This window comes from Carettochelys insculpta, chromosome 10, assembly GCF_033958435.1.
Source record: "Carettochelys insculpta isolate YL-2023 chromosome 10, ASM3395843v1, whole genome shotgun sequence".
Taxonomy (NCBI): domain Eukaryota; kingdom Metazoa; phylum Chordata; order Testudines; family Carettochelyidae; genus Carettochelys; species Carettochelys insculpta.
Window position 1 is genome coordinate 14753978 of NC_134146.1, and position 17935 is coordinate 14771912.

General features: G+C 46.4%; 1 protein-coding gene across 1 annotated transcript in view; it reads left to right on the forward strand.

The window, feature by feature from the left end:
- Positions 1–15432: 15432 nt before the first annotated feature.
- The window catches only part of PXYLP1 (2-phosphoxylose phosphatase 1), a 124659-nt gene continuing 122156 nt past the window's right edge, over positions 15433–17935 (forward strand). The window contains exon 1 of the mRNA XM_075004205.1: positions 15433–15556. The gene's annotated coding sequence lies outside the window, so the exon portion shown is untranslated. The remainder of the gene's footprint in view (positions 15557–17935) is intronic.

Here is a 17935-nt window from a genome sequence, read left to right on the forward strand (position 1 = left end):
TGGACAAGAACACCACTTGCACTCCAAATTCTTTGACCCTTCTTCCCAGCACCACATAATCCACAGTAACCTGCTCAAGGTCATTCTTGGATGTATCGTTAGTTTCCCCAATGCAGAAGTAGGAACGGGGAGTATTCTGAAGGCTTGAGCAGTTTTGTAAGGCTCTCAGTCACATCCTGAATTCAAGCTCCCAGTAAACAGCACACCTCACGAGATTCCAGGTCCAGTTGGCAGATGGATGGTTCAGTTCCTCTTAGGAGGGGGTCCCCAACCACGAACACCCATCTTTTTCTTATGGGGGTGGTGGTCATTGAACCCCACCCCTAGGGCTACACATCCCATGTCTTGCAGTAGAAGCAGTTCCCTTCCAATTTTTTCCCTGTGAGGCTCCTTCCATAGGATTCACCACCACAGAACCGGTGGAGACAGACTGAAAGCAATCACTTATCTCTATATTGATGGGGGACTCATGTACTGGCCTTCTTTTTCTTCTAGAAGTTACATGCTGCCAGTTTTCTTCTTCATGCCTTACTGCCCTCCCTGGTTCTTCTGCCTGCCGTGCTTGCAAGATTAAATGCTCCCTTCTGTCAAGAAAATCTTCATCCTCCCTGACTGAGCATAGGGTCAACACTTGAGCCTCCAGTCCTCTAATTTTTTCTTCTAAAATGGAGACCAGCTTGCACTTAGTGCAGATGAAATCCCTTCTTTCCTTGGGGAGGAAGACAAACATGGCGCATCCTGAGCAGGTAACAATAGCAGACCTGTCACTATCCATGCCTGCCATCCTAGAAAAGGGATTTAAAAAAAAGGCAAGGGTCCCTGGCTCCTTCTAAACTCCCTCTCTAAACTCCCTGTTTGTAAGCTCACCTGTTCGCTCGGACACTGCTTTATAAAGCCCTGAAATGCCTCAAAGTCCCTCCCCTTACTGAGGCTCAGTCAATCAGCAGAGGCTTCTAGATATCAAGCTTATTTAGAAGCCAACAGTTTCCAGCTGCCAGTCCACGTCTGCCCTCTGTGGCGGGGAGAGGGGGAGGGAAGGGATACAGAGAAAAAAAACAAACACACACACACCATGGAGCAGAAAAACACCACAGCCACAGCCAGAAAGACCCAAACACAACACACACTCCAGACAGACTCTTATTTAAGAGTCCTGTATTTGCTTCTTCTTTACCTGAAGAACTCTCTCTCTAAACTCCCTATATGCAGTCCCCTGATCTGCAACTTCACCCTCAAAGACTAACAGATATTTTGGAGCATAAGCTTTCGTGGGCAAAGACCCACTTCCTCATCTGATGCTCCAAACTTACGCTCCAAACTTATGCTCCAAAATATCTGTTAGTCTGTAAGGTGCCACAGGACTTGTTCTCAAAGACATAGACTAACATGGCTACCTCTCTGACAACTTCACCCTCAGAGACTTGTGAGTGCCCCACATCAGAATAACAGTGATTAAATCTTCTCCCACTCTGGTCAAGGAAGAATTGAACTTTCCCTACCTTTATGATAGGTGAGTGCACAGATCACTTAGCTAATACTTATAAACTGAGCAATGCTACCACCTGCTGCACATTTTCCACGAGACCTGACTTGCTAGGCAGCCTCGTTGGCCATTTACCAGATTAGGCTCTGCGTGAGATGACGGTAGATGAACACCTGTAATCCCCTGGTTCATTAATCGCTCTGGGGCTTAAGTAGATGCCCATACACCTACAATGTACAATGTACACATCCAGAGGCAGAAACATAAGTGCTAAGGGAACTGTTGCTCTGAAAACTTCACTGCCTTTCAGGTTTGGTGCCGACAGGTTCCAAAGGAGTTGTGGATTGCAATTCAGTCAAAAACACCTAAAGCTAGAGTTTCAGTCCCACGGTACCTTTGTGTTATCCAGCATTGCTGACCACAAACCTCTGCTGACCTCAGTGCAAGTGGGGCTGCACACATAAGTGCTATTTTAATTTCAAATCCCGGGGTGGGCTCCTCTGGCAGGAGCCACTGGGCGGCCTCCTGGGCAGCACCTAGCAGGGCGCTTGCCCCCCGGATGACTACCTGGAGGGCCTCCGCTACCTGCTGCTGCAGCTGCTGCTGGGTATCCATATCCTCTGTGACTTGGTCTGCAAGAGAGTGGCTACTGCTCTCCAGACCTTGTGCTGGGCAGGCTGGGTGTGTCTGGGAGGGGCCCTTTAAAGGAGCAGCTTGCAGCTGCCCCGGAAGGGCTAGTGTGCTCTGACCCGGTCCATGGTCTTTCCTGGCCCCTTATTTCGAAAGAGGGTGCTTGTGTGTATGGACGCTCTGCATTTCCTTCCAGGACGGCTCCTTTCGATGTTCCCTGTCGCTACTTTGACATTGAATGTCGACATTGCCAGCCCTGGAGGATGTGTAGACGATAATTGTCGAAGTAGCCTATTTCGATCGTCTTACTTTGAAATAGGCTACTTTGAAGTAATGTGCTAGTGTAGACGTAGCCAGCAAGCATAGGCCAGCCCCACTGACAGCTCTTCCTGCCTATCCTTTGCATTCTCAGTAAACTTCATCTATTCCCTGCCAGGTCTCTGTGAACACGCTCCACCAGCCCAACATCTACTACATTCACCACCCTAAAGGGGTCTCTTATTCTTTTGGTTTCTGGTAGTTAATGGTTCTGCTCTGTTACCCTTCCTCTGGAGCATTATTTGTCTTAATGAGCACTTTTCACTACAAACAGACTGAAGAATTGGATCTAAAGAAAAATACATTCCCAAATCTGCATAATCCCTGAATGCAATTAAGGCAGTACACTAAATTCAGAGAGTTTGGGTTAATATCTGTTTAGATGCACAGTACATTAATTAATATACTATATAAAGTGAATTTATATGAGAGATATAATAGTGTATGTTGCAGATGCTGCAGAGGCAGATAACACATGGGGGGCAGAGACTCTGACTGACTCACAGTATCCTTCAGTGGGTGTTAATTTTAAGACTGGATTAGGCAATGCATCTCACTTAATGTATGACAGAGCTCCAACTTTTTACACATTTTACATTCTAGTCACAAAAACTGGAAACACAGCTGCTTTGGTGTCACAACTATTAAGTCGTATTAGTGATCCCCCAAGTAAGCAAACCACAGGAGTTTAAATGCATGTCCACCCCCTGATCATAATAGTATTTACTTCCTTTGGAAGAGCAGGCTGGGGTGCTAAAGGATCTCTCCTGCAAATGGTTTTGTACCTTCCTGCTCTAACATATCAGTATTACTGAGAAGTTAGGAAGAAAGATTTTAGTAACTTGTATTGTCTTTGGGCTTATTTTCTTTTAAAATAGTAGCAGATCTTTTAGACGGTAAATTATAACTGTGTTAAGTAGAGCTCACCTGCATCTCTGCTTAATATTTTTAAGATCTTTATTACTTCTGTATTTAAGTGGGAATAGGTAGAATGTTGCATAAAATGTAAATACTCTTGCCACTAAAACTGCTTGCAAAATATCGTGGTGAAGCCCTGGGTTTTAAAGGTATCTCTATAGCCTCGTACACCAGGAGGAGGTTCCTCCTGGACAGGATTGAGGCTTAGTAACTGAAGAGGCAGTAGGAAAGATAGTAATGGCACTGCCTAGACTGTATTGCTTCTGTGGAGTAGGGCAGTTCCACATGTACTACTCTCAGGGTAGCACTTCTCATGAGCACTAAAAGCCATTGGAAAATGTAAATATATAATTAAAATTGAGGAGTTTCTTAGGCAGATCCTCAGCTAATCTTACTGAACAGCAAGAAAGCTTCCCTCCCATGTCATTTGCTGATTCCTTTGGCAGAGGAGAATCTACAGATTGTTCAAAGCCAGCACTCTTGGCTGTATGCCATTTCTCTGATCCTACTCACTGTGGAGGGGCACATCAGGGACAAGTGTAACTGCCACTTTGCACAACCCCACTGCCCAGGCAACATAGTTCCTGCAGCAGTCTGAATGTACCTAAGAAATCCCCCCGCCCCCCCCAAACAACAAACACAACTTCTGATAGAAACATCATGGTCTGAAAACCTTCCTTGCCAACTGTCCTACTGGGGGGAAAAAACCCTCAATTGTCATGTAAATACTGAAGCAATGTGCTCAGGCCACCAGCAGTTGCCTAGGAAGCTAAGTGCTGTTCCTGGGGGATCTGTTTAAAATTCCAATCCAGATTCTAGTCAGGCTTGTAAAACTCTGGGAGTGGAACTCCTGAAGTGTAGGGAGTTTGAGTTTCTCTCTCCCCAGCTTGTCTGAGCTAACAGAAAGCAGCTGGGCCAGACAGAGCAGGTGGACCCTGTTATCCTTATAACCAATTAAGGTTATATAAATAGGTTTTTTCAGTTGCCTGACAGAAGGTGATGCTTAGAGAATGTGGGATTTTCAGGGTAGCAGTGGACACAGATGGGCTATAGTCAGCATATGCTGATTATTTTCTGCCTTTTCTTTTTCTGTATCTGCTGGCTGTATCACTTGGGACAGTGATGCTTAAGCTGAATCACCCAAAATGCAAGCCACAGCAAAGAGCCTTTCATTTGAGCAAGAGGGGAAAAACCCTTTGGGACCTATACTATTTGGTGAGGCTAATCCTAGCCCTGCTCCAAGTTCATTAATACTGAAAAATACTGCCTATGAGCAAGGACAGGTAAATAGACAAGTTTGCCAACTAACATGATGACCAGGCTGATCCCCATAGAGTGGGGACCTTTTTTTAAAAAAAAAAAAAAGCTCTGCTTAAAAAGCTTCCTAAGTTCACAAATTCTCCTATCCTGGGAGGTGGCTGCCACTACCCAAGTGAGAAATGTCCCCTTCCCTTAGAACCCAGGAAGACATACTTAGGACATCTCTCTGTGGGGTAACCCTAAGCTTCTTCCCTCCATTAGGAGAGAGCTTGGAACAAAGATGAAGAAATTAAGCTGCGGTCGGATAGCTGACCTTTCTTTACAACACAGGAATGAGATCATTGCTTTAGAAAGTATTTATCAACTAAATAAAAGATAAAGTATATCAATAAACTGATAAAGTATGCTTGATTGCTAGGTATTAACAAGGCTACTGAAAGAAAAAGTAGATAATACCCCAGAGAATTACTTCCCTGGGATTCAGTTTAGAAGTTACACTGGACGGGGGCGGGGGGGGAATATATCAGCCAGCCTAAGAAGTTCCACATCGAACCCAAAACTAAAACAACCTGATTGTGTCCGACTAAACGTTTCCTTTTTACTTACATATCTGTATGTCCTGGTTGTGTTGAAGCTATTTACCGGATTCATTAAGTCTGCACAGGATTAATTTTCTCGGTCTGTCTGCTCTGGACACACAAAAGAAAGATCTACCTGCTCCTTCAGCTAGTAACTGTTTCAATTCAAAAGATCCCTCTCTTCCCATTGGCCTACCTGCCTGCTTGTCAACAGAGAACCCCCTCTCTCTGAATTTAACCCTTTACAGGCATTCATTTGTGACATTTGAATATTAGCAGCTACTGTAAAATGGAGACAGAGAGTGGGGGTTGGGGAAGTAGCTTACCTTGCTGGTCACCCTTTGAGGAGTCTGAATAGGTGTGGCAGGCCATCTGGTCATCCCCCTTAAGAGTCTGACTACTTACTACCTTACAATGTCACTGATGAAGTAAGGCTGTAAATGGAGGGATAGGTGGCATGCGAATAGGTACTACTCAAAATGGAGGATGGTGGCCTGAGCAGCATTGAGGTTAGGGTTAATAATCCTCCCAGTATCACTGGGAATCCCCTGGAATTCCTGTCTCAGGTTACAGAAGCGAAACCAAGAGAACTTAGGCCACTAAAAGTCCAGTAGTGCAGCAGTACTAAGTCAAGATCCCTGCTAGCCCTGGCTTTGTCCCACTTCCAGAAGCAACCAGCATGTCCTGGTGGCCTTGTGTGTGTGTGTGTGTGTTGGGGGGGTAGGGACAGGGAACCTCTGCATGTTGACTCTGCCCTGAGTGCTGGTTGCACAGCTCCTATTGGCCAGAAACTGTGGTCTATGAGAACTTTGGGAGAAATCAGGTCCATTGATGGGCAACTGCCCTGAGGCCCAGAGATTCAAAAGGGTCCAGAGCTGCTGACTGCTGCTATCAGTATGGTGGCAGTGGTCAAAGCCCTGGGCTCCTTAAATTGCTGTTGGAGCCCTGGGCAGCACTAAGGGCAGGCTATCCCAGCTCTGCTCTTTGCACCTGAGGCCCCATCCCTTGCAGAAGCACAGAGCTGCCCCTTCACTTTGTCCAGTGGTCCGACAATTCTGTCAGCTCCCTGTGGGTGGTCACTGCAGGTGAGACAGTGAATGGAACCTTGTGACCCCCAATTCCCAGGGCCACAGGGACATGCTGGCCACTTCTGGGAGTGGTGTGCATCAGAGCGCTCAGGGACCCTGCCTTAACTCCACTGTGCAACCAGCAGGGAGCCCGCATCCGTCACCCTCTCCTGGACCTTAACGCTCTTCCCCAGCCCTGAGCCACCTCCTGGAGCCTGAATCTCCACTTTTAGTTACCACAAGGATGGAGAGACTTCTTTGGGTAGGGGGACACTCACCCACAGAAAAATCAGTCAGGGGCTGCATAAAAGTGAGAAGCAAACAAACAAAAGCCCAAATTTCACTGATGTGGCCCCCACCTGAGACATCTCACTCCCCTTGCACTTCTGCCCCACAGGGAGGTGGGGTGGGGAGGAAGGACCAAAGTTTAGGGCTTCCCCAGGCCAAATTAACTCTTTGAAGGGCCAGGAGCTAGTTGGGAGAGGGGGTGCTGGGGAGCAGGATGGGGATGGGGTGTGGAGTCTGGGCAGGAAGTAGGGTGCAGAAGCAGGGTGCAGGTCTGGATAGGTGGGAGGGCACAGGAATGGACTGGAGGTGGGTGTCTGGAGATAGGTATGCTGCAGGAGCAGACTGGTGGTGCGGGGTATGAGGTTGGGCGAGTGCATGAGGGTGATGGGGGGGCACACTCAGGGGCACATGTGGCTCTGCACCTCCCATTGGAGTGGGAGGCCAAGCCCCAGAACTCACAGGCTGCATCCAGGCAACCCACAGGCTAGGCTATAAGGTAACTCAGGGATGGGGAAAAGCAATTAACAGCAGCACTGTGCTAGGAAATGCAAGTGAGATCTGAGTGGAGCATAAGTCACTGCAGAGGTGCATGTTAGGGGTTTGCCTCCTCCAGGCCAGGAGAAGGCCACAACACCTCCCTACCATCACCATTCTTCATAACGTATGTTACACATTGCTTCTTAGTACAACACACTTCAAAACATACATAACAAAGTACCTTTCAAGCTCTCTTCCACTGGCATTGAACAAAGGGATATCTGTTGATAATATATTGTTATAGGCCTGGCGTAAATATGCCCAGGCCAAAGGGGGTTTAGCTACAAAGAATACTGTGTAGCCTCTGCAAAGTAGTAGCAGATGCCAGGGCCTTGCGAGTTGACTTAACAATGTCAAAAACCTAATCAGCAGTTCGGCATGTGGGTATTTTCTTAGTGCAATTTGATAGTCTATTTACTACAGACTCCCAAAGGGTGCACAGGCAAATCCCTTTTTTAAGCCCCAAATCTAATGCCCGTTTCCTATGAAAGAGGGTTGCCAGCAGCTCTGTGTTATAAAGTACATCCATTATTTAACCTGCTTGTCCTGACTAGATCAGATCAGGCTGCCTTTCATTCACTTTTGCTGGCAGCACAGAATCTGACCCACTCTGGAGATGCCACATCCCAGTTGAAATCCAGGATAAGAAGTATCCCTGTACTGATTTAGAATTCTGATGGATGTGGCCAGGTCAAATTTGCATTGTGTTGCAACTTCATATACCAGCTCAATATACCCCTAAAAGCTGGCATCATGTGTCCTTCTCAATGTGGACAATCAGGCCCATACCACACAAATTTGGCCTTACCTTTCTTCCATTATACCCATCCTGTACTTTTAAAAAATGTTGTCAGCCCTAGTAGGGAGCAAGTACAAGCCAGCAATGTACAACTTTTATGTCAGAAAGCAGCCTCCCCTAGAGGAACTGCATTGCAAAACTAACAATACATTTTTTCAGAAGCTGTACCACAAAACCACACTGAGAAACAGCACTTGTAAAATTGTCATAGCACCACTGGTGAGTCTCACCCTAATAAAGGTAAGTTGCCTTGCTGTGTATGTGGGGTCATGTTCACAGTGATGTTAAACTACTGAAGCACTACACTTACAGCACAGAGTAAAGCCTACAGTCTCCATAAAACATTTGCTACCCCAGAGGATGTAATTAGCATATGTTGATGTGTTTTAGGGTGAAGAGTACATTGCATTGCCAGAAACATTACTTCATTTTCATGACTGGTTAAAAGAGACTTTTTAATTCTCTTGGGAGAAAAATTATTGCTATTTTAGAAGATGCTGGAATTAAGGGAACTGATGTTTCATCTGAACACATTAGTAGTTTGCTAGCAGGCACATTATTTATACCCCAGAAAGCTAAAACTTCACAGTTAGCACTGTTATGCACTCACTAGAGAATACAGATGAGAAAGAAGGATAATTGCATGTATACTTGAATGAGCATCCTTTGCTTGCTTAATATCTTATGGTAACAATACAGATTTTGTACATTACCATTAGGGATTAAATAAACTAGTGAAGTAGTCCAGAAAAGAATGAAATTGTTGGTAATATTTCAGGAGTGTATGTACTCTAATGGAAGATTTCTTCATTACTGCTTCAACAGATAAATCTGAGCATGATAACATCAGGACATTAATGCCCTGAGCAAGTGATGAACAGACCACATTTAACAGAAACAAGATACTATAAAACACAAAATACAACTTTTTGAGGGCAAATGTGGTAATCCCCAAAGAAATTAAGAAAAGGTCAAACTTTAAATACTGCAAGATCATAAATGTAGATATGACAGGCAACTGAGGCTGAGGCAACAAACCCTAAAAGGAAACTGGAAGAGATGCTGAACTGCAACGGTAAAGTTGTACAGACATGCCTTGCTGATTGAAGGATGTCAGATCCACCAATTCAATGTCCTGAAAGATTTTTGCATGGACTCCAGATGGACTAATGTCAGTAGGTAACAACATAAGTATCCCAGGAGGAAGTAGGAATATAATGTTAGAACGTGCAGAAAGCATCAAGGTGTGCAAAGGAATAAAACCAAGGCTACTTCAGTCAAGCATTGATCATATATGTCATGACATTCCAAATGCTCCAGACACATGCAGACTTTGTAAAACATCAATAAACCAATCCAAAGGAACCTGGGAGACCACATTAGATTCCAGTTCTGCTGTAGCAAAAGGCAGGCCTAAAACTGTGACTTCAAAGGAAGTTTTTTAGCTGATTTTTTTAACATAATGGTCATACTGGATCAGACCAAAGGTCCATCTGGGCCAGTATCCTGTCTGCCAACAGCGGCCAATACCAGGTGCCCAAGAGGGAGTGAACCCAACAGGCAACAACCTCTTTAAATGCTTATAAATATTGAGAAGGAGTGGAGAGGCATCCCAGCCTGTAATTAACAAGCTTAAAGTACTGTTTGCTAGGAATGGGATGATATCAGAAACCATTAGTGAGCTTTTTCTACATGAGAGATTAAAGATTTAGCAAAGCATTGGGGAATATATCAGAGAATGCAAGTCCAGGGTACCATAATCTAACAGTATAACTGAAAGAATGAGGAGACAGGTTAAAATCAAGATTTTAATGAGGAAGAATAGATCCTCAGTTATGTTAGAGTTAAGAAACAGCCCTGGGACTGGTGTATTATATTTTTCTCTTCAATTACTAATTGGTATTTCACATAGAAATGGATTGGCATGTACTTTAGAAGTGTCTGACAAGATAAAAGTGGATGAATTCCTCTTTTAAGTGCAAACCTCAGTTTAATCCTAATTATGGAACAGCAATTTCAGCTTTTTTAATTTTGACACAGAATTCCACTGTGATTAACCTACACAGAGGAGGAAAAACAAGTACAGGACAGTGCAAATCTGAATAAGATGAAGGTCTTCCAATAAAAGGGATGAGAGGGGAAGGCAAAAAGGATAATGGCTATGTGGCTTGCTCCAGGCAGTCTTGAAGGCTGGGTGAGGAAAGCATGTCATGGTCTGGCCGGCACAGAGGGATGGTCACCCAACACCCAACCCTTTCTGCCCAAGGCACCACCCCTTCTGGGACCACAGTGGCACTCCTTCCACCTTGCCTAGGGGACTGGTGAGGGTGGCAGATGAATGATTATGGTGAGGGCTTGAAATGAAAGGTAATGATGAACCAGTTACACCCAGACTGGAATCAACATTAAGGGAGTGAAATGGAATGTCCATTTTCCAGGAACAAAGAGTCTGTTATGTTAAAATGGTAAAAAGCAGACTTCAGTAGCTTAGTGCTAGTAACTGCTGACTCTAGGATGTGATTTCCAAATAGAACCAGGCCAAACACAGGCTAAAGCAAGAAGGTGAAGACTGTCAAACTCAGTCCCAGTGTGGATATCCTTAAGCGTGCATCACATGTATCAAAAGGAGACAGCCTTTAACCTGGAAATACTTTAAACATGTTGTATGGAAAATAAAGCTTCAGGGGAAAAATGTAATAGATTGTGGTATAGTTAGGAAAAAGATCACTTCCTGTTTGTGGGTTTGACTCAGGGCAGTAGCATGCTTCAGAGTTCTAGTTACTTCTCAGTGATGTTTCAGTTTGTTTATCAGCTGTGTTCTTTGCAGCGTTCAGAAGTGTCTAGCTTCCATGCATTCCTAACACTTTGACAGGAGAGGTTCATGAAAACCTTTTTGTCCTATCTAGGAAGGTCAAACAGTCTGCAGGTAAAGTGACACAATCCTCTAATGGATAATATTTAAATTTACAAGGACTCGTACTATTTCCTATGTAAATAAATGGTCTGCAATTGTACATTGCACCATATGTGGCAGGTGATTTTACTTCAGACTTTATCCCAAGCAATCTCGGTTGGGATCACATCCTTAAAGGTATTTAGGTACCTAATTCCCATTCATTTCAATAATCACTGGACTACAGAGTCATTCTCATTTTTTCTCTGCAGTCCAGTTACTATCCCACTGCAGATAAATACTGAAACAATCTTCAGGCCTGAAAAAGAGAGTGAGAGAAAGAGAGAATGAGACCCTGTAACCCAGTGGTTAGGACACCAAGCTGGGAGATGGGAGGCCCACGGCCCAGTCTGCTGCTCCAATCAATCTTTTATTTATTCACAGTGGAGCAGTCTCAACAAGGAGATCTTGAGGAAGTCCACATCAGAATATCCCTTAGCTCAGGTTGGTGCTAAAAGTTATATGGTTATAGTCCCCTCTTCCTTTAGCTGAGTTTGAATTCACCTACTCTGGTAGGTGGCCTCTGTGCCTGTCTACCAGATTAGGCCCTGCAAGTGACTTGGTGTCTGATCACCTATTTTACTCTGATTTGGGAATTGCTTTGAAACTTAGATTGGAGACAGATGATGTCTAGATGCCTAGAGTGAGAGGGAGAGGTGCAGGGGGCAGAAACACAGGCACCAACAAAGCCTTTCGTTTCAAAACCTAGTTGCCTACAGGGAGTTTGGGTCCATCACAGTGGACCTTAAACTGGGATTAGACACCTTAACCTTATATTTGTGTCCAAATCTGGGATTTAGGTGCCTAAGTATCTTTTACAAATTTGGGCCAAGTTGCCTTGGCTCACTGAGGTGATGGTATGAAAGCAGCGAAAAGGCAGGCTGTTTTTAGTAGTTTAAGACCAACTGCTTAAAGAACATTATTTTCCTGAGAGATAAAGGGCAAATTTTCCCAGGTGCCTAAAATGTTATCCAAAGACTATCTCCTGAGTGAATCCTATAAAGTCTCACACAGAGGCAGGTGAAGTTTCTTATAGGAGTTGGAATAGATGAAGGCTAACGATAGTCATGGGTTAAATAAAACACACTTACAAATTTTTTCTTTCTATGTACAAAGTACATTTTCCTTCTGGTTTGTGTGTATATAGTTTAATTACAAATAATCCCCTGAGTTTCAATTCTGTAATGAGAGCATAGTATTACATCTATGAATACATTTGTCTGTTTGTTCCCTCATCTAATATATGCTATTTAACTCCTTCGGGAACAATAACAACATAAAAAAAGAGTCTCATGAAAGTATCAAAAAGGAGATAGTTTTTAATCTGGAAACCAGGTACAAACAAAACAAGGGCTACTAGGTGGTGGAATACTTGATTCTTAATTTTCTTTTTAAAAATAAAATAATTGACCAGCTGTGGGGTTGGCAGAAGCCAGGTCTGAGAATCTCAATTTTGTACAATGCAGTATCTTGAATTGTAGTTCCACCCTTCCCTAGAAGGAGGAGGCTGTGTTAATGCTTGACAGAGCGGGGTCTTATTCTTGCTTATAACTTCTGATTTGTAGGCTTGCCTGTCTAACTTTCGTCAGAAGTCAGCTAGAGAAGTATCAGAATATCAACAAACCTCATCTCTTGCACAGTGCAGGCTCCAAAACTTCATTCATTCCTCAGATACATCCATAACCTCTGGCAGGGCCATCCATAAGGGAGTGAGAGGCCCAAGATGACACCCCCTCCTCCCGCCGCCAGCCCTGCCATCATCCCATCTGTTCCTCCTTCGGCATCTTCCACCCCCATTGCATGCCTTCCCCCAAGCTCTCTGACCTGAGCAACATGCTGGAGGGTAGGGTGGGGTGGGGCTGGTGCCAGCAGCAGGACTGGGGGATCCTCCCCACTCACTCATGGTTGTGGTGGGAAGTGGAGCGTGCCAGCCCTGTCTGCTTCCCCAAGCCCAGCTCCCAGTTGTGTCACTCTGAGGAGCTGAGTGGTCTGTGGGCAGGTCACCCTGCTTACTGCAGCCTCCATGAAACAAGGCAACCCAGCTGGGAGATGGTGGAGTGGAGCAGGATGGGGCTGGCTTGTCCTGCTTCTTGCAGTTCCTGCTGCTCCTGGTGAGTGTGGAGACAACCCCTTCCCCTGTAATATTGCAGGGCCCTCCAAAGCTAGGGGCCCAAGATCGCTGCCCCAAACCATCCAATGAATGAGACGGCTCTGACCTCAGGCTGAGTTCCTGAAATCCTCAAATCATGATGTAAAGATTTCAGCTGACAGACTTCACTATTAACTCTAGTTCAAACCAGTCCAATGCTGCAGATAAAAGTCTCTGCCAGTGTGACATGAGCAGAAACTCCTTCCAAATCCCAAATATGGATATTAGTTAGACTCTGAGCATGTCAGCAAGAAACACCAGCCAGACACTTGTGGGAAAAAAATCCCAAGTTTAGCAACTCCAAGCCCTTCCCATCTAGGCTATGTCTAGACTGCAGACTTTTTCCGAGAGACCTGTCTGCCAGGTCCAAACAGTGCGTCTACTTTTCCAAGACTGCTCTCAGAAAAGTGGACGCATTCTGCCAACAACCCTTGTACACCTCGTGCCATGAGGCAGAAGGGATATCCTAGCAGAGGGGCTTTTCCCAACAGTTGACCATGTGTGGCTGGGCTATATGTGGGAGAGCCTCTCCCGACAGGACTGTGAACAAAAGATTCGCAAATTGCAGTGCATGATTTGCATATATTTTGCTGACAGTGTCCCGCAGTTTAGACACAGCCCCAGTTTCCTGATATTTGCTTCTAGCAGTCATAAATGGGACACATGTCCCACAACATAATGCCTTGCTTCAGCAAGGATGCGGCTGGGCCTATTGACATGAGTAAGAGGCTGCTAAAATATTAAGTTACTACACACAGACCTTCCTTAATGTCTAATGGTTGAAATTCACCCGGATGCAAGGAAACTTGGCGGTGTTGCTAACAAAGTGGTTTCTTTGTGCCATGAAAACATTATTTCTACTACTCCGTAAGGGCCATAGAGGCATTGAAAACAAGACTCAGAAAGGTTATCCAGTTGAATGAAAAGGCATTAGATGAGATAAAGTGGGGATGTGGACAGTATTCCTATCTGTCTCCTGGAGCAGACTGCTGTACAATAAGTCCCCATGTCCTGGATTCAGCCCAAGAATGCAGTTTGCTATCCCACACACTATGGTATAGCTTAAGTAACCTGCGGCTTTAACTCCAAGAAAACTACAAATTCTTTTGTGTGTACAGACAAATGTGTAAGTCTCCAGAGCAAAAGGATTCTGTGAAGGCAATTAAATCCTTTTCATTAGTTAAAGAACAGACTGAATGCCAAATCCTTCGTGAATTATATTTAATTCTGGGCCCAGCTGGAGATGTAACCCTCTTTGAAAACACATGCCTCAATCAATGAGATGAATCAATACAGCAGCGACTGTTCTTGGTAATATTTGCAGGATTGGGCCCCAGAGGTAATACAATAGACCTGAATGCATAATGTTTTCTTTTTCTTTTGGTGGTGAAAAGCTGCTGTGAAATCCCAGTTATGTACCATGTAACTGTTAAATTGAATTAAGCAGGACTATTAAACCTTTGCTATGAAGGTTTATAGCCACATGAGCCAAAGGAAGATGTAGGTTTATGCTAAGATTATACAATTCTGTAAATTTGGTTTAAGACTTCTAGACACACCCACACCAAGCCAGGCTTATTCAAAAGAACAGACTTTAGGAGAAAACATGGGACTATGACAGCGTAGAACCATCTGTTTAAGAGAAAAGCCTGGTTTAATAGTTGTGAGGGTCATACCTTCTCAATGTTTCCCAGCAGTGTGAGTTGTGAGATATAGATTGAACCTCTCTAATCTGTAATTCTCTCTCTCCACCAGTTCTGGCACTCACTGTTCTGTGGTATTTAGCTGCAATTAACCCTTTAACGTCGTCTAAGAGCCCAGTGAGCAACAGAAGTGTTAGTAATGTGCTAGCCAAAACTGACCTCCTCTCGTCCGGCACCAGTCAGGTCCCAAGGGTGCTGGATAAGTTCAACCTGTGTATATAGCTCCTGCTGCCACTGGTGAGACTGCCCCCCCATTATTTTCAATAATGCCTGTTGTTTGAACTCTGAGTTTCTTAAAGGCACAATCCTGAACAGAAATGCGCAATCGCAGCCGCACAGCTCAGGAAGGTAACTGCTGACAACTTGCCGGTGTTTTTGCACGGGATGGTGGGGGGTCACCTCCAGTTTTTCCTCATACAGCGAATTAATCATCCTCCCTCGACGTCTTGGCAGCGATGCGATCAGTTCGGAGTCCCACGAGCACTAGGCCAGGGGCGACTCGCCCAGGGTCACTGGGGCAGGCGGTGGCCGCGCTGAGCAAGGATCCCAGCCCGAAAGCCGGACCCCGCCCCCGTGCCCACGCGGCGGCTGGCGCGGAACGCGGGTTGTGGGCAGCGCCGCCGACCCGGAGGAGTCACCGCGCCGCCCGGGGGAGGAGGGAGCCCGAGCTGCAGCCTCTCGCCTGGGTCGGCAGGTGGCGCTGGCCGCCGCGGCGCAGGGCCCCAGGGAGCCCCGCGTGTGCGAGCGGGGCAGGAGGCGGCGCTCGGGCTGGTGGAACTTGATCCGCCCCGCGGAGTGCGAGTTGGAGCCGCGGCGGCAGGAGGCGGCGCGTTCCGGCTGCAGCCCCGGGACTAGGCGGCAGCCGCGGGAGAGGTAGGAGCCGCCGCCCCCCCTTCCTTCCGCACCGGACTTCGCTTGTGCCCCCGATCCTCAGCCGGGCTCGTCCGCCGCCCCTCACCGGGGCTCCCGCTCGCGGGCTCCCCTTGCCGGCCCCCCCCCCAGCCGGGCTTGTTCGCCGCCGGGCGCCCCCGTCCCCCCCCGCGACGGGCCCCGGAGCAGCGCCGCCGAGCTGCCCCGCTCCCCAGCGCCGGGCTCCCCCTGCCCACGGCGGGGGCTGCTTTGTCTGGGGAGGAGCCGCGCGGAGGATGCGCGCTGAGCTCCGCTCCGGGTCAGAGTCGCCGGGAGCGAAGGCGCGGCGGCGCCGGCTCCCCCTGCAGGCGGCGCTACTGCTGCAGTGCTGGGCTGCTCGCCCGGCGTCCACGTAGCCCGGTCCCGTTGGGGGTAGTCGAGCTCTGGCTCCGGAGAATCGCACTAGCGTGGACTGGGAACGCCCAGGGCAGGGGCCCTGCCGGCGCCGGGTGCCCCCATACCACTATAATCCGGGCGCAGCGGCTCCCCGGCCAGGAGGGGGAGATTTTCCGGCATCCCTGAGCCCCAAGGCTGCACCCCTCCTCCAGCGGCCCCCTGCAAACGCCCCCTTTGCAGCAACGGATCAGCCTCGGCGTGCTGAGGCTTTGGCTGCTGCAGGGAAAGTGTATGTGCTTAGTTCGCCATAGGGAAGAGGAGGCAGTTCCCAGCTTTCATTTGTGCCAGGGGGTGCAGACTTTGTCTCAGGTTGCCAGCACATTTCGAAACTCCCCACTGGCCTCTCCTTGCCAGGGTTTCCTTCCCTGTTCCCATGTCTTAGCTAACAAAAAAGGATCACAGAGGTAGCCGCTCTAGTCTGTATTGTAGAGAACAACAAGAAGTCCTGGGGCACCTAAGAGACTGACAGATATTTTGGAGCATAAGCTTTTGTGGGCAAAGACCCGCTTCATCAGCTTATGCTCCAAAATATCTGCTAGTCTATAAGGTGCCCCAGGACTTCTTGTTGTTCTAACAAAAAGTATCAGAGGGGGTGGCTGTGTTGGTCTGTATTTTCGAGAATGACAAGAAGTCCTGTGGTACCTTATGGACTAATATATTTTAGAGCGTAAGTGTTCGTGATCTTTGCCCACAAAAGCTTATGCTCCAAAATATCTGTTAGTCTATAAGGTGCCACAGGACTTCTTGTTGTTCTCTAACAAAAGGTTTTTTTTTTCTCTTGACGTTAGGATTTATCAATTAAATTTAAGCCCCTGAATTCCTGTGTGCAGATCCCAGCAGTCCCATCAGGGTGGACCATCTTGGCTTGTACTAGCCCTTTAAAAACCAGCACAGGAGCCAGGACTTTGAAGTTGTGGCTGGGTTTGGTGCTCTAGTCAGAGCAACAATTTCACAGTTGCATCTGTGTAGCTATTTTTGGAGTGCCACAAGCCACATTAGCTGGGTTGTCTCCACCTGGCCCGAGAGGTTTGCATCTGTGGGCTGTGTAGACATACCCTAAATAATGTTTAAAATTTTACCCATTGGCTTTATCTCCAGGGAAAGTTTGTCAGCATAATCTAAAGTTTGACTTCACATGAATGTGGTTGTCCTTGTCTGACCTCCCTTTGTGGACACTAATTGTGGGATAACAATGGCTTTTTTCAGTTTAGTTTGTTGCTTGAAATGGAGCTTAAGTTAAATTGAAAAAAACTACTTGTACCAGAATAAATGAGTCCGTGCAGCAAGGTGTATCTGATAAGACATTTCCTTGTAGAGAGTTCCTTCTGTGCTTTTATGCTTTTGAAAATTTTACTCTGAAATTTGCTCATTGGGAGTTAAGCTTTTAAGCACCTAAATCAGATTTAGGAGCATAAATCATCTAGATGACTAAAGATTTTACCCATAGCTTGTCACTTGCCAGTCTCAATGGTTTGGGGTTGGCAGCAGCCCAAGGAAGGACCTTTTTAGTAATAATAATAGTAGTACAAACAGAAGCATCCCTGAATGGCGATGATTAGACGACAGCCTTGAAACCTGATTTGTGTGTTTACATCACACGTGTCTTTGTGCTTTCTTTTATTCCATCCTTTGCACATGGAACTTGCTGCCTGAGCTGATCTATAAGATGGCTCCACTCTCCTTTAAATTCTGTCTCAAGAGCACTTGTGCCGTGATGCTGCTGAAAAATTATCCAGCCAGTGGCGTGTCAGTTATTCAGGCCTTAGTACTGGAAAACTGAATTTTATGTGTGTGAGTAGAATACACTCTGACAAACCCTTCCTGGTACAAGCCATTTGTTGCTTATAGCCAAGGGTTTATTATAGTGAAAGAGACCTACCGGGGCAAGAGGAGGAAAGGCAACAGTTCCTCCAACCCTGCAGCTCTGGTGGGGCCTGGAGGACCTGC